Raw genomic sequence first — 15,656 nt, 5'->3', positions numbered from 1 at the left:
TCTGGATTATATTAGACACTGCTCTACTTCTGTTTCCTCCATGAAAATAAATCTTCCGGGGCATCACAGCATATTTTAAACCTTGCACCCTCACTGTTAATCTATTGTGTATCCTCCAACACAAGAGACAGAGCAATGGGGAACACAAACTGTCCCTGGTGGTTGGTGTAGGAAAAGACAACAAAATAGGACAAGGGAAGCATATATTAATGAAGTGAAAGAGAAGTTTCAATGGAAAGTCTTTGGGACTTTCTAAATTTTATAAAAGCTAGCTGTCTAAGAAACACATACATTGAGCTACCTGGTTCTAGTCAAATATGTCAATGTATTATAAACTTTTTTGTAAAATAATTGAACACCGTCATATACCTTGTGATACTTTATCATGGAGAAAATTCAAAGAATTTCAGAGAAAATCAGAAATTTCCCTTACGCTGAATTGAAATATATTGGCCTCAAAATACACATATCCTCAAAATAAAAAGAAAAGAAAAAGAAAAATTCTGCCTTACTCCTGTATTCTGAAGCAAGGTGCTTTATATCTACAGAAGTGCACAATTCAATTTCTGCCTTTAGAGACTTTCAAAGTCCTAGTAAATATTTTACGGACCATTTTATGTTTTTTAGTAAATGAAGTGCATAAAGCACCAGAGAAACCAGGAAAAATTTGTTATTCTATTTCAATTTTACAACCCCTCTCACATTAGTGGTATATGAGTTTATCTATAATATGTAATGATACAGTACATCGATTCTAATAGAGTGTATTACAATATTCAGAATTCTCAAAGCGCAGAGTAATAAAAGTGCCTTCTACTACACCTATAATTTGAAACTTCAAAATATAAACAGGATTATATACATAATAGAAATAAATCTTTTAAAATACTTATCTATGGTGTTTTGGTAAACAAGAAAACTTTTATTGTCATTGGTTTGGAATGTATAATTAAGTTTAAATGTTAAAACTGAAATAGTTTTTTTATGTAACAGCTGAATCAATATTTCCACAAAATAATTCAGGTTAAAAAATCATCCTTGGGCACAAATGTAATTTTCTTTTCATAATCTTGATAGCTAAACAGAACTCAAACAACAGTAGGTAATCATTTAAAAATATTTGTCTATTTTATTATATTTCTGGAAAAAGGCATTGATAGTTGTAAATATTAATATTTTAACAACAAGTTCCCTAACTTGTGATATTATAATTTGCCATAAAGATCTTCAATATATTGTTCTGCACTTATAGTATTGTTTTTAAGGGAAGACAGAAGAGTGATATGTTTGGGAAGAATAAGGAAAAAATGAAAGTGATTGTCTCATTATGTGGAAAGAAAAAGATCAGGCAAAGAGGAATAGAAATGTAATATTCTTATCATTGAAGTTCACAGAGTCATACTCAAAGCACAGGCTTTTTGTTCATGAGGTATATAGAAAGAAACAATCCAGAAGCAGCAAAACTGAAGGACAATGAGATTTAATATTTGTTGGATAGTTCATTTTACCAACTCTTCTTGTTTTTTGATATTGCAGCTAGGTTTGACGGTCTTGTTAACTCATAAATTATCACTCTTACAAAATAAATGGAGTTGTTGATAGGTGATTAATTCGAAGGAATACTTACCAGAGTGACATTACACTGTAGGATTTAAATGGTTTCATATTCCAAGTTTCATGCTTACTTTCCATCTTTGACAAGACTCAGCTTTAAGACGTACGTCTCTCAAAGGGTTTCATTCACGTTTATACAGGGCTAGGAAGGGAAATCATATTAGCTGGAGCTACTGGCTGTGGACCTGGCACAATGATTTAACCTCTTTACCTCTCTATGCCTTAGTGTTGGCCTCTTAAACTGGGAAAAAATGATACTTACCTCTTTGAGCCATTGTGCAAATTAAATGAAATAATGCATATACAACACATTGCCCAGAGCCTCATACAAGGTCAGCACAGAATGGATGACCTCGCTGACTGGAAGGTCTAAATTCTAATGATAATGTAATGAGACTTTAGCCTCCTCTTTTCCCCATAATCTAGTATGTGTAAGAGAAAAGTAGCTAGGCAGTCTTGGGATATAGTGAAGGTCAAGCATATGGCAATTTAGTTGTGAGTGATGGTGGCTGGTTCCTCATACGGGGCTGGAGAAATGCTTTGAAAACACACAAGGGAGAGAGTGAAACACCGTGGCTTTCGCAGTATGTAATCAGGTGCTCAAACAAACTCTGTGTGACTGCTGCAATACCAGCTCTGTAACAATACCATGGGGATGCTTTTCTTAAACAATCTTCTCTCCATGGCTCCACGTGGGCTGTCAAAATGTCTCAGGGTGGCTATGTAAGGTACTCAAAGTGACTGAAACAGGAGTTTCTGAAATTTCACCGTTCTTTGACCCCTGGGCTTAGAGGTTGGACGGGCATCCATCCATGTGTTCTTCCTTCCCTGAAAAATACATTGATTGTTTGGAGTTGGATTTTCTCCTTCTGCACCAGGAAGGCACAGACACTTGATTTTTAAAAAATACTCGATGTTTAATATGTTTTTACAGCAATAAGACACTTTCCTGACTTTCTTTTTTTTTAATTTAGATGTCTTTACTGTGATCATCTAAATGAGCCTCAATGATGCCTCAGGAGATATGAGCGATTGTCATGACTCAGGGAGCAGTAAGTGGCTGTATGAGCAAAGGAAGGATGGACAGAATTAGGAAGTTGGTACAATGGAATGAAAACCAGACAGGAGGCACAATACCTGGGCACTGGGCCCTATTCTGAGAATCACAGGCTGTGGCACATTACGTGAATTCCTGTTCCTGAGTTTGGGTTTCATAGCTGTAAAAGGGGCCGATGGTTTTATTTATTTTATTGCTTTTATTGCTTTCATACTGCAATGAGGAACATGACTACACTATTCCGCATAACTGAGTATGATTTCATCAAGCCCAGGACCATCTGTGTAAAACCTGGGGTGCCTGGTAATGTGGGAATTCTTAGAAACTCTAAATTTACTGATCTAGAAGCTACGATTCTGTTACCCTTTGAGTTTTGGGATCACTTCTTTACCAAATCAGTTAGCAGATAATCTAAAGTATTGCCCTATACCCTTGCCACATTGCTAGCTCAGGTATACAGTTAGGCAGGGAGAGGACATTAGCTGTAACAACTTGTGGCCCCCTTCCCCAGGAGTGACAGCAACCCCAAATCCAGTAGACCAACCAACAAACAAAACTGCCAGAAGTCTCATAGGCAAATGAGAACACAAATTCCTCTCAATCACAAGAGCTTTAGTTGATTTATCTTCTTACCGTATCCATATCTGATAGCCCTCATGGAAACATCATCTATACTTAAGGTAAGGAGAAGAAGAGGAGGAGGAAGAAGAGAATGAAGAAGAAGCCATCCAGTAGACATGCTGAACATGCTATAAAGGGGTTTCTGAATTGCTCACCTGCCTAGTAGTTTGCCAAGCTGAGATTTGAACTCGGGTCTATACCATGCCAGTCTGTAGGATGTTAACCAATTAATGAGTTTCCCAGTCATTCCATCATGGGACCCTCTATTGTATTTCCTCCCACAGTTGCAAAATGGCCCAGGGTAAAATCTAAATCCATGAACTTAGTGGGCCAGAATCCTGCTTTCATGTCCAGTCAGAAGATCTGCCCAGAGAAAGTGAGGTTTAATTTGAGATCTAGAAGAGTGTTAGGTGCAAATTAGGGTGGGGTGGGTAGAGGGTAATTTTCCCTGCGGAACTAACAGCATATGTGAAGTTCCTGAGAAGTGATAATTTGTCAAATTGAAATGAAGGAAGAATAATATAACTGTGCATAAAACACTGTGATGTCGGAGCATAAAATATTAGAGTAGCAGTGACAAATATAGAGAGGAACGTGTGGCTTTGTATGACATGGGAAAGGGTGGTCAATGAGAAGCCAAAGTAGTCATTGTATTCCCACTCAAAGCAAAATATGAATATTTGCACAAAATACCAAATCTTATTCTAAGGTTTCTATAAAATAATTTATTAAACACTTGCACTCAATAAGATAGTTTATGTATGTTGTAATGTGTTCCTTAATTCCCAAAGATAAACACAACTTAAAATTAAGAATTTCATACTGTTTGCCACTGCAAATATTGAATGTAAATTCCAGGTCTCCTGCTAGGACTTGAGAGAATTGTCAGTTCTGCCGTAGAAGGTAGCAAGAATTGGGATAGATGTGATAAAGGAGACTGCGGGTTTTAATACGGAATACATGAAGCATAATGCTACTAAAACATATTTGGGTTGGCACCAGCCTTCTTCTTTCCTCTGACTATTGACAAAGCTCATAAATGAAATAAGGTTTCATTGAGTGTGACTCTACCTCAGGAATGCTCAGCATAGGTTTGAGTGGTGACCAAACAGATATGCTCCAGGATGGTCATGTTGTGAGAAAATGCAGATAGTTTCTCTCCTGTTATCAGGACACAGGTTGCATTAATAGGAACATTAATAAATTTGGTGCTGCAGAGCTGAATCATGAAGCAGGTAATACATTTGTAAACAGTTCCAAGAACTTTTGTGAACAATTTAAATCTTCATGCTCTCGTCTTCAGTGCTTAATTATACACTTGGAGAAGCATGAAAGCAATTTATTCACTTATTAAGCCTTGTTCCAAATAAGTGAATAGATTTGGATTCCCTTTATAATTAAAAAAATATATTTTCTGACTGAATTGTCAGATATTTTATAGCATTGTCTCATGGGGAGAGTCAAGTAAAGAATGTGCTAATAAAAAGATAACTCTTTTTAAGGTTCCAGGGTATTTCTCTCAGCATTTTTCAAAGTGAGGATTCTACAGTTTTTTTGACGACAAATCAACCAAGTTTACCATTACGAGTGGAAGAGCCATTAGATTTTTGCTCATCTCTGAGTAAAGTGGAAAGACCATTGTGCACAGAATAGATGTACACATGACCTAAAGAAAACTACTTTAACTTTGAGTTAAATAAAAAAATGTCCTCCTAGAACTTCTCTCCAGAGATCAGTGCACAAACATGGTAAAACTGAAAGCTCCATTCTACCACATCCTGAAATGTATTTCCATGCCAGGGCTTATGCATTAGACTTCATCTCTACTTCCTGTCTGCTCATCAATTTCACTGCCATGTCTCGTGTGTAATCCTAAGGAGGAGACCAGGTATTGGTCAGCAAGGCTGACGTCCTGACATTTCTTCCATGACGTCACACTCCCTTGCTGGATGTCTCTATTACCCATTGCTCTGAGAAAAAGAAAGAGAAGAGAATAAAAAATCTTTTAATCTGCCTCCTTGACCTTTTAAGAGAAAGCTCTGGCCATCACAGTACTCTATTTAGACTCCTTCAATAACCGCCCATAACTTAACAGGATCAAGTTCAAACTCCTTAGTGTAACTTTCAGAGATTTCATGAGTGAGTGCTCTACTCCACACACATCTTATCCTCTAGCTACTCCTACTTCTGTGTGGTTCCCAGAGCATGTGACGGCCTTTTATGCCTCTGTGCTCCGTTACTGTTATTTCCTCTGCCTAAAATTTCCTCCTTATAGAAAAAATTGTAACATTGATATAAACATAGTGGTTACCAGAGGTCCTGAGGGGAAGGAGAGGGAAGACTAAGTGGAACACAGGGCATTTTTAGGGCATAGGAATTGTTCTGCATGATATTGCAATGATGGATATAGGTCATTATACATTTCGTCAAAACCTGCAAAATTAATCAGTGCAAAGTGTGAACCATAATGTAAACTATAGACCATGGTTATAGCAAAGCTTCAATATGTGTTCATTAATTGTAACAAATGTAACATACTGTTGTAAGATGTTATTAATAAGAGAAAATGTGAGGAAGGAGGGGTAGGTATATGGGGATCCCCTCTACTTTCTTAGTAACTTTCTGTAATTTATAATCACTTTATTTTATAGATTTATTTTATTTATTTATATCACCCCACCCCCTCATTGTTTGCACTTGCTGTGTCTGTTCATTTTCCTTGTTTCTTTAGGAGGCACTGGAAGCCAAATCTAAGACTTCTGATATGGGAGGGAGGTGCCTAATTGCTTGAGCTACCTCTCTTCCCTGCTTCATTGAGTCTGTCATTATGTTTTACCTCCCTGTGTCTCTTGTTGTATCATCTTGTAGCATCAGTTTGCTGTACCTGCTCTTTGTGTCAGCTCGCTGTCTTCTTTAGGAGGCATTGGAAACCTCAGGTCCCTGCTTTATTGTGTCTCTTGTTGTGTCCGCTTGCCACACCTGCCTGTCACATCAGCTTGCTGTCTTCTTTAGGAGGCACTGGAAACCAAACCAGGGACCTCCCATATGGTAGGTGGGAGCTCAGTCACTTGAGCCACATCTGCTTCCTTTTAAAACTACTTTAAGGAAACGGACTTTGGCCCAGTGGTTAGGGCGTCCGTCTACCATATGGGAGGTCCGCGGTTCACACCCCGGGCCTCCTTGACCCGTGTGGAGCTGGCCATGCGCAGTGCTGATGTGCGCAAGGAGTGCCGTGCCACGCAGAGGTGTCCCCCGCGTGGGGGAGCCCCACGCGCAAGGAGTGCGCCCATGAGGAAAGCCGCCCTGCGTGAAAAGAAAGAGCAGCCTGCCCAGGAATGGCGCCGCCCACACTTCCCGTGCCGCTGACGACAACAGAAGCGGACAAAGAAACAAGACGCAGCAAATAGACACCAAGAACAGACAACCAGGGGAGGGGGGGAAATTAAATAAATAAATAAAATCTTTAAAAAAAAAAAAAAAAAAAAAAAAAACTACTTTAAAAATAAAGTTTATTACATGGAAAAAAAATACCCTCCTTATCATAAATATTCAGTTCTACTTCTTCCTCAACCCCAAACTAAAGCAGACAGTGCCCTGTGAGTCCCCATTTCCTATTGTACTCTCTGCCATCAGGATAGTAAAAAAGGAACTGACTACTTCCATTTTGGATGCCCTATGCCTACTTGTCTTACAGAAAGTGTGATGACATGTGTTAATTATGATTCTGCTCTCTCCACTCTAAAGGGCTATGCTCAGGACACATCTTCATTGTCTTTCACTCCTGAAGCCTTAGCACTTGGCACAAAATGGTATCTTGATATATATTCGTGGAAGGAAGGACATCGGTGAGGTGGAAAGACATATGTGCATTTATTCTCCCTCACATATATGTATCTTTTAAACATTACATGCAATTGTAAGATACAGGTATTTTTTACTTTTATTTTTAGACACTCAGCCAACAGATGAAGAGCATCATTTGGGCTGGAGGTTTCCAAGCACCGCTAAATCCGCAGCTTCTATGTGAACTGCTGCTTCTACCTGAGGGGAGGTTGGCCCCGTGAGTGAAGTGGCATGTGGTTTAGGTATATTCCAAGAGAGGACACTCATCTCTTTCCAGGAGTCTGGTATCAGGAATTGTAAAGAAGACAACCCAAGGTGATTCTCACTTCAAATAATGGTCCAACGTAACGTTACCTCACAGGAGCAGGGAAGACAGAGGGAGGGGCACAGCACGGGGGCTCCACAGACGCACTTGCTGGGCTTGGCTGATATGAAAAACCAGAGCAACAAAATTATACCCAAGAGTTGTCAAATATCATCTTTATGAAGAAGAGCCTATAATAGTAGTGATGGTAATGATAATAACAGCTAACCCTGATTTAGTCCTTTCCGTCTGAGAGGAACTTGGCTTGCTTCAACTCATCTAATCCCCACAAAAATCTCTCAGGCCATACCATCATTATCAAAGGGAAATAGAGGCATAGAAGAATTTAAAGAGCTGACACCTCTCTGTTCTCCAAGGTGAGGCCTCTATTTTAAAACTCACAAAATTCATAATTTTGTTTGGTTCTCTCCTACCCTAAAATTCTAAACCATGATCATGCAGTGTTCCTCTATCAGCAGTGTTGACCTCCAGCGTGACCTGACTTAGAGGAGGCAGGAAAGGACTTTGGACCAGAGAGGGCAAGTGCTAATCTCAGCCTTAGCATTGACCGGATCCTTAGACTTACCCAAATCAAAATCCTGCTGTCACCCTCAACTTCCCTATGGTCGAAAATTATATAAATGAATTTATGGGGCTCATAATCTCTTGTCAGAATTACAGGTGATATTGTAAGTCAAATTCCTGACATGTCGCAAACTCTCAAAACCAGAGCTAGGAGAGATTATCAGATGTAGAAAGGTGAAGACCTTCCAGAGAAGATGAGAGCAAACCGTGGTGACTGTCTGGGAGAACGCCCTCACATGCAGCTGAAATAAAGTGAAGTATCTGTATTTTAATCTACTCTGTTTTGTTGTTCAAATTTTATTTATAAATATATTTTTTTCATTAGAAACAACAAAATACATATCTGCTCAGTCATATTAATATCTGCCATTTTTAATTACTTAGCCTATGTTAAGCACAGTGATACACATTTTACGCTCCTCTCTGAGGTAACCCCATCTTTGACAGCATCATAGTCTCTACATTTTCTAGTTTCACTATCAGCATCCAACCTTGCTACCCTTGGTGTATTGGGCATTCTCTTTTGACCTGCTTATCCTAAGGGTCATCTTTGGAGAAAGGTATGGTATATCAAAGAAGAGCAGTGTGCAGCCTCATGATGGGAAACTTTGAAAAGAGCAATGTGAAATGATGAAATACAAGGGAACTCTCCTTTCCAGTTATTTCTACTAAAAACAGTAACGGTAGAAGTAGACTGAACCTATCAGGTATCACACTATGTTAAGAGCTTTAATTGTGTAGACATTTAGTATTTACAATAATTCTTTGAGGTAGATGCTTTTATCTCCCCATTTTACACAGAAGGAAAGCAAACCATGAATGTGATTGATTTCCTGCCCAGTCACATAGAAGGTGGCAGAGCCAGGATTCCAACAAACTCATTAGCTTAAACACTAAGCAAAAAGTGAAGTAACACCACTGTTACTTAGTACATGTGAGTGGATGAAAATGAAAATTTAGTCTCTAATAGTCTTTTTCACTAAAAGGAAGCAGGCAGTGGCTGTGCACCATTATGTATTTTGTGCACTACACAACTATATACTCCTGCTCTACTCAGTCCTGAGACTTTGTAATCAGCTATATCTGCCAGGTGGAAAATCCACCTATTTTAATTCTCACAAAGACCCCATATAGATTACATGTACTTGGAGACAGGGCTCTTTGGAGAGTAGCTTGAAATTTTTGGATCATTATCTTGCAATTGCTCAAATTTAAGGATTTTTCAAAAAGTCAGGGAAGCACAAAAAGAGAATGGCGCTTCAAAAGGTGAGGCTATGACAATCTTTGCATCATTAATAATAATTGATTATAATTTATAGTTATTTGTGAAATAGTTTCAGTTTCTAATGATATATAAAATGGTAAATTTGATATGGAGTATATAAAAAGACATTAAGATAATTGTATCATAAAAGAAAGGTGAAAATTATGCATATATAAACACAAATATTTAAAACCGATGAATACATGAGTGATATATACATATGTATTATTAATATTTTTTGTTCTCCTTTTTGGGATGTATGTTTGTTTGTATAATTTGGAAGGAGAAAACATAACATTTTGTGAGTAAGTCAACTCTTCTTAGAATGAGTAGCACCTGCCGAAATGGACAGATCAATACCATGGTAAAAATAATAACCACTAGAAAAAGGGCATGGCAGATACCCACCTCTGGTGCTGATGTACCAAGAAGGTCCAAAATGAATTAGCCAATTGTTTCCTAAATGAGAGTTGTCTAAGAAGATTTGAAGTCTCATCTCCTCATAGATGATACCTCTATGGGACCTTGTTCTTTATGATGAGAAAGTGATAATGCATTCCTGACTTTGCGGATACACAAACGAATTGAGTTAATATATCACAATGTACAATAATGGTATGACAAGTCAGTAATTAACTTATGGTAAAAAATCCAGACTTTAAAATCTAAATTCTATATGAAATATATGAATAAATTTTGCTTGACATAACAAGTGAAACCTAATTATAAAACATCAATGGTTCAATCTGAAACACGTTGGAAGGTACTCCAAGGCCTAGACAAGGAAAAAATTAATCCATCCTCATTCCCAAAGTCCTCAACTTGGGCGATTTTAAGGTTTTACTTTACCCCTGGGTACTACAGAGATTATGGAAAGACTATAAAAGTTTAGAAAGAAAATCTGGTAAAATTACTGTAGCCCAGAACTGAAAATAAATAAGACTAAGAATAATGACTAAAACAGAAGTTACGAAGAACATATTTAAATCCTAAGAGTTAGCAATTTTTATAATCGGTTTAGGTGTAAGTGCATCAATGTGTTCTTAACTATTATATTTTTTGTTTCTTTTGTCTGCTTAAAGGTAAATAACATTTCATTTTAATTAATTACTGAGAAAAATGTAATTATCTACAATAATTTTCTTTTAAGTTCAAAGAAATGCCATGTGTTTAATTTTTTGATTCATGAGTTTTATAAGTTATAGGGCAATATTTATTTTGATTTTGATTATTTAATGTATGAATAAATTTTTATATCATTAACTGTTTAATACATAAATGAATGGTAGCTTTCAAATATATTTGTAAATAAATTAAGACAAATGCATGTATTAAGAAGTTTCTGCACACACAAAAATAGCCCTCAGAAATTAAAGAATTTCTGAACAATTCCTGTTTTTTTAAAAAAAGAAAAGCAACATTTATTTGACTGAGAAAGATGAAGAAAAGCTTCCAAATAGAATTAACTTAATATTATTGATGCTAAGGTTAACTAAATATAACATAGAGAAGAGAAAGTTGAAAGTTTCCAGGCCAGATTTCAGCAACAGAAACTTCTAAGGCACATCTCTTGAGGCTATAAGCCTGAAAAATGTAAGTAGTGAAATAGTTGCGAATAAATACTGATAAAATGGGTACAGAGGTAGCAGCCTTGGATGATAATCTCTTTCTTTCCTTCTCTTTTTGTTTGTTTTCTCTTTGATAGTTGCATCAATGGATTATTTTGAAGGTGAAATTAGAGATAAACTCTTTGAAAGAGTAATTATAGAAGACACACAGATGTAATTTGAATTGGGAGGCAGAAACAGAGATCAACTTGGAGGCATATGCAAGAATGGCCAATGCCTGAGCTTGGGTGGCAAAAATTGGACAGCTAAGGACAAGGCAGACGTGAACAGTACAGCAGGACACTTGGCAAATTTCCCTGTGTGTGAAGGAAGAGGACAGGCTAAAACTGCTGTTATCCTTGGAGCCTGGGAAATAGCTATCCAGAGTTCCATTTATTTCCCAAGCAGAAAGTCTCCTATTATTCCTCGGAAAGATTTACCTTAGCAGCCTGGCACTTAAAATGGCACACATTTAAAGACACACACACATAGCACTGTCATTTTCATTGTGAGTCACTCTGGGAATTTCAGGTAGCCCCATGGTAAAGTCAACAGCACAGTAAAATAAATGTCTCTCTTTAATCTTCAACCCCATAAGGAGATGTTTGTTATGTCAGAGAAAAACATTTTTACTTTGGGTCTCTGAGTTCATGTTGTGGACAATCGTTTCCTAGGGTGCTTGAGCGCGATGAACTATAACTCTGATATCTGTGACATTTTAACAAGAGGCAGCCAGCAATTGTTTGCCTGAAAACAAATCTTCTACGTGTAGAGCTCAGGTATTAAAAGCATGGTAGCTTTGAGAAGATCGGGGGCCTCAGGATATTGAGTCCATTAGGAAAAAAAATAAATTTAAGGAAATTAAAAAGCAATTGACCTGTTCTCATCCTACATTGAGCTCAGTCCAAAGGATGGACACATTTAAAAAGAGAACTTGCTTCCATTCCAGGTTCCCTCTGTAACCCTGTCTTTCAAATTCTACCTCCCTTTGAAACTGACGTTTGCCAACTGGTGGCCCTCAGGCTGGATCCAGACCAAAATAAAAGGTTTTATTTCTAAGAGTGTTAAGAAAACAAAAATACTATTTTTTTAAGTTACCCAATATTTGAAAAATCAGAGAATTTCATGTATAAATACATATTTGTCCAGGACGATTTGACAACGTCTGGACTCCTTTGTGGAAAAAACTGGCTGAACCTGAGTAGCGAGCACTTCCTGGAGGTACAATATGAAGTCTGGCTCTGTCTCAGCCCACTCCTTACTGTCTTACCCCTTCCTTGTGGCACCCGCTTGCATCACGTCTGGCGTTGTAGAGCATTTGGGTCTGAATCCCTGCTTCAAGGTATATAGCTCCATTCCCACCTCCTCCAGGACGACTTAACCACAACAGCCCCTGCAAAGTGTTCCTAAAACCTGCAACTCATATGCCAGAGACCGAGCACCCCATCATTACATGGAAACTTGGAAAGATTCAGAATCGCAGGTCCCACCATGGGGTACCTGCCTTTTAACAAGATCTCCAGATGGTTTGTTTCTGCATTACAATTACTGCACTGGAACGTCATTCTGTGTCATACAAATTAGCACTTTGTTTCCTTCTCTATTTCATATCCGTATGGTATGGAATAGTTCACCAACTAAAGTTTGAGCATCACAAAAGTAGAGACTGTATCCTGTGATACTTCTTTGGTATGCTTTGCTTCATTTACCAAAGGACAGTGGACACAGAAAGTAAATATAAATCCTTCATCTAAAATAAATATGTCGCTCTTTTCCCAAAATCTGTACCACATTTATGACCATAGATAAGATGCAAGATGACTGCCTAAAGGCTAGCATGGTAGTAGCTACAACTCTATCTCATTTCATTCTGAACCTGTTCCTTTTGAGGATTCATTTGACCAGATCTGTGGCGCTAGACATTTGGTGATTTCTTGTGATCCAAAACCTAAGTATTGTACTTGGTGTTTCAAATGCATTTTTCTTATTTTTCTTCATCCGAACTACTTGTACATATTTTGACCCTTCCAATGCCTGTCTACCTCAGGTAGGATGCCTTATTCTTGACTCAACAGGGCTAAGACCTGGCCTTGGTTCTCTGTCATCTCAACCAAACTATGTAATATTTTTATTTACTCTTGGGTCTAGAAAGTATGTCTTATTTTTCAAGATAACAAAATAATAAGCATGAATTGAACATATATATATAGAATTATTTTATTTAAATTCATCTCTGGGATGGTAGCCTGTTTTTGTTAATAAAGTTTTATTGAAATATTGCCATACTCATTCATTTCCATATTGTCTATGGATGCTTTCACACTACAACAATAGATAGAAGTAGTTGTAATGGAGCAATATGACCCTCAAAGGACAAAATATTACCCTTTGGCCCTTTCTGAAAAAGATTGAAAACCACTGAAATAATCAATATAGTGAAAAATAATAATAATTCTTTTGGTACTTGGCAGAGAAATGGCTGCTTGATTGATTTTTCCAGTTTTTAACATGCCCTGTGTACTTAGCAACAGTGAGTGACATGGAAAAAGTAAAACACAGGAACTGGCTTTTAAAAGGAGGCAAAAAGGTCACCTCGTGTTTCTTTAACATGTATCCAGACAACCTATCATTCATGTGACTGCCAAACTGCCAAAAGTGTTTTGAGCTCTAAGTTCTCAATTCTCTTCCATGTGGCAAACAAATAATTTTTAACATAATCCATTTCTTTACATTATGTGTTCAGCAAATATATAGAACATTTATTTTATTTATTCAATCACCATTTCAACAAGAGAGCACCACGACTATAACATGTCCATAATTCTAGACTAGGTACTGTGGGAAACAACCCAGTTAAAAACATGAGTTGCAATTCTCCGTCGTGAAATTGAGAACCCAAATAGTTTCATGGGAATAATTGGGCTGCATAAACTGTATCTCCATTGATCACCAGATTTGAATAAACTAACGTGGCTGGTGAATATCCATTTTCTTAGTCAATTAAAGATTATAATCTTGGAAGAAAGATTCAAGAAAATCTAGGTTTAAGTGAACCACATAGAAATAGCTGAACTCTATTTTAGAACCTCAGCCTTGTATCAAGGCAGTCACCCAGGGCATGCATAAAGAATAGGGTAGCTAGAAGTGAGATCTTGGGAATAGGTAGCTCCTGCCAGAAATGTGTGATTCCTGCCAGATGTGGTATCTAGTGTCCAGAGATGGTCACCAAAAAACACAGCTCTCAATATCCATGCTCTTGGGTGATTCTCTTCCCCTTGGAAATATGGACTGTATTTAAAAATTTATTTTTGAACAAGAGAAGAAGGGATTAGTCATTGTTCAGAGTTAGGGGATTAGGTACTTTGCAGTTTCTGCCTAGGTCTTAAGACGACATCTTCTAAGACAAAATGTCATTTGGAAATCTTACTGCTATGAGACCATCTTGTGTGACAGAGACACTCTGGAGGATTAGACACCACATAAGGAGAGAAAGTGGAGGAGGAATGCCAAAAGCAAAACATATGAGGGAAGAATCCCTCTTGGAAGTGTTACCTTCAGACCTTGATGGCTCTGCTGATGGTACAGGGAACAGAGATAATCTGCCCAGCAGAGCCCTTTCTAAATTCTTGAAAATTGTGAGAAAAAAATTAATTGGCTGCTCCAACCAATACATTTTGGGGGCAGTTAATGACATATCAATACATCAGAAAGAGCAGATGTATACACATCAATTTTGGACTGATGTGGTCAGGAAAGTATGAACTGGGAAGCTTTGTATAAGCCTGATAGTTTATGATGGTTAGGAATTGATTAAATGTAAATGTGGGGAAGAGGCAACTGATATTGAATTTAGAGCAGGGCTCCAGAGAATATATTAGCAGGAGCAGGAAAGCAAATATGAGTGAAGCCTCTGGCCCCTGGAAGGTTATATTCTTATAGGTGGTGATGGATATGCTAAAATGATAATGTATTACTGGCACAATGATAGCAATCTGGTTAGAATAAAGTGAAACATAGGGAGAGAGCTGTGACATTGAGGATGAAGGTGTACAGAAAGATTTCTTAAAGTAGGTGCTGTTTGCTCTAAACCAATGAGGGCACAGGTGCAGCTGTGTAGGTACATAATCAAAGCTCATTAGGACAGTAATGAGAGGATCAACCCGGCTAGAAGAGTTTCATCAGTGCTGGAAGTAATGGGGAAAAAAACATTTTGGAAAACAGAAGAGACGGCCACAAATAAAAATTTCCTGAATCTGAACAGAAAGTAAATGACTATTCTGGTCCCTTTGGACCCATCGACTATGTTTTCTTCTTTTTCCTGTTCACTGAGGGAAATACCTGGAATGCTTTAAACATGTCATGAAATTTATAATGAATAGATTCTCTGATATCTACCCTCAGGACAAAATATGTTCCTAGGAAGGCAAAGAAATTTGTCAAGTCACTGCTGATTAGGCTTCCCTGATGAACTGATACAGTAAGTCATAAGAGGAGCTAGAAGGCAGAATTGGGGATCTGGTGAGCCCCTTTGACTACTATGCAATGTCCTTCCTGGGGAGCATTAAACACGTAGGGACAATTGAACATTATATGTACTTCTGTCGTGCACAAGAGAAGGGGTGAAGAATGTTGCAGATAAACTGCCTGACATAAAAACCCTGAAATCCCTTTAGGGCTACTCTAGATCAAAATAGTGATGGAAAAAGATTCCTCCATTTTTCTTATTAAAAGTACCACGAGCAGAGTGAATCCAAAGAAACT

This window comes from Dasypus novemcinctus, chromosome 7, assembly GCF_030445035.2.
Source record: "Dasypus novemcinctus isolate mDasNov1 chromosome 7, mDasNov1.1.hap2, whole genome shotgun sequence".
Lineage (NCBI taxonomy): Eukaryota > Metazoa > Chordata > Mammalia > Cingulata > Dasypodidae > Dasypus > Dasypus novemcinctus.
Note: the sequence above shows the minus strand (reverse complement) of the source record.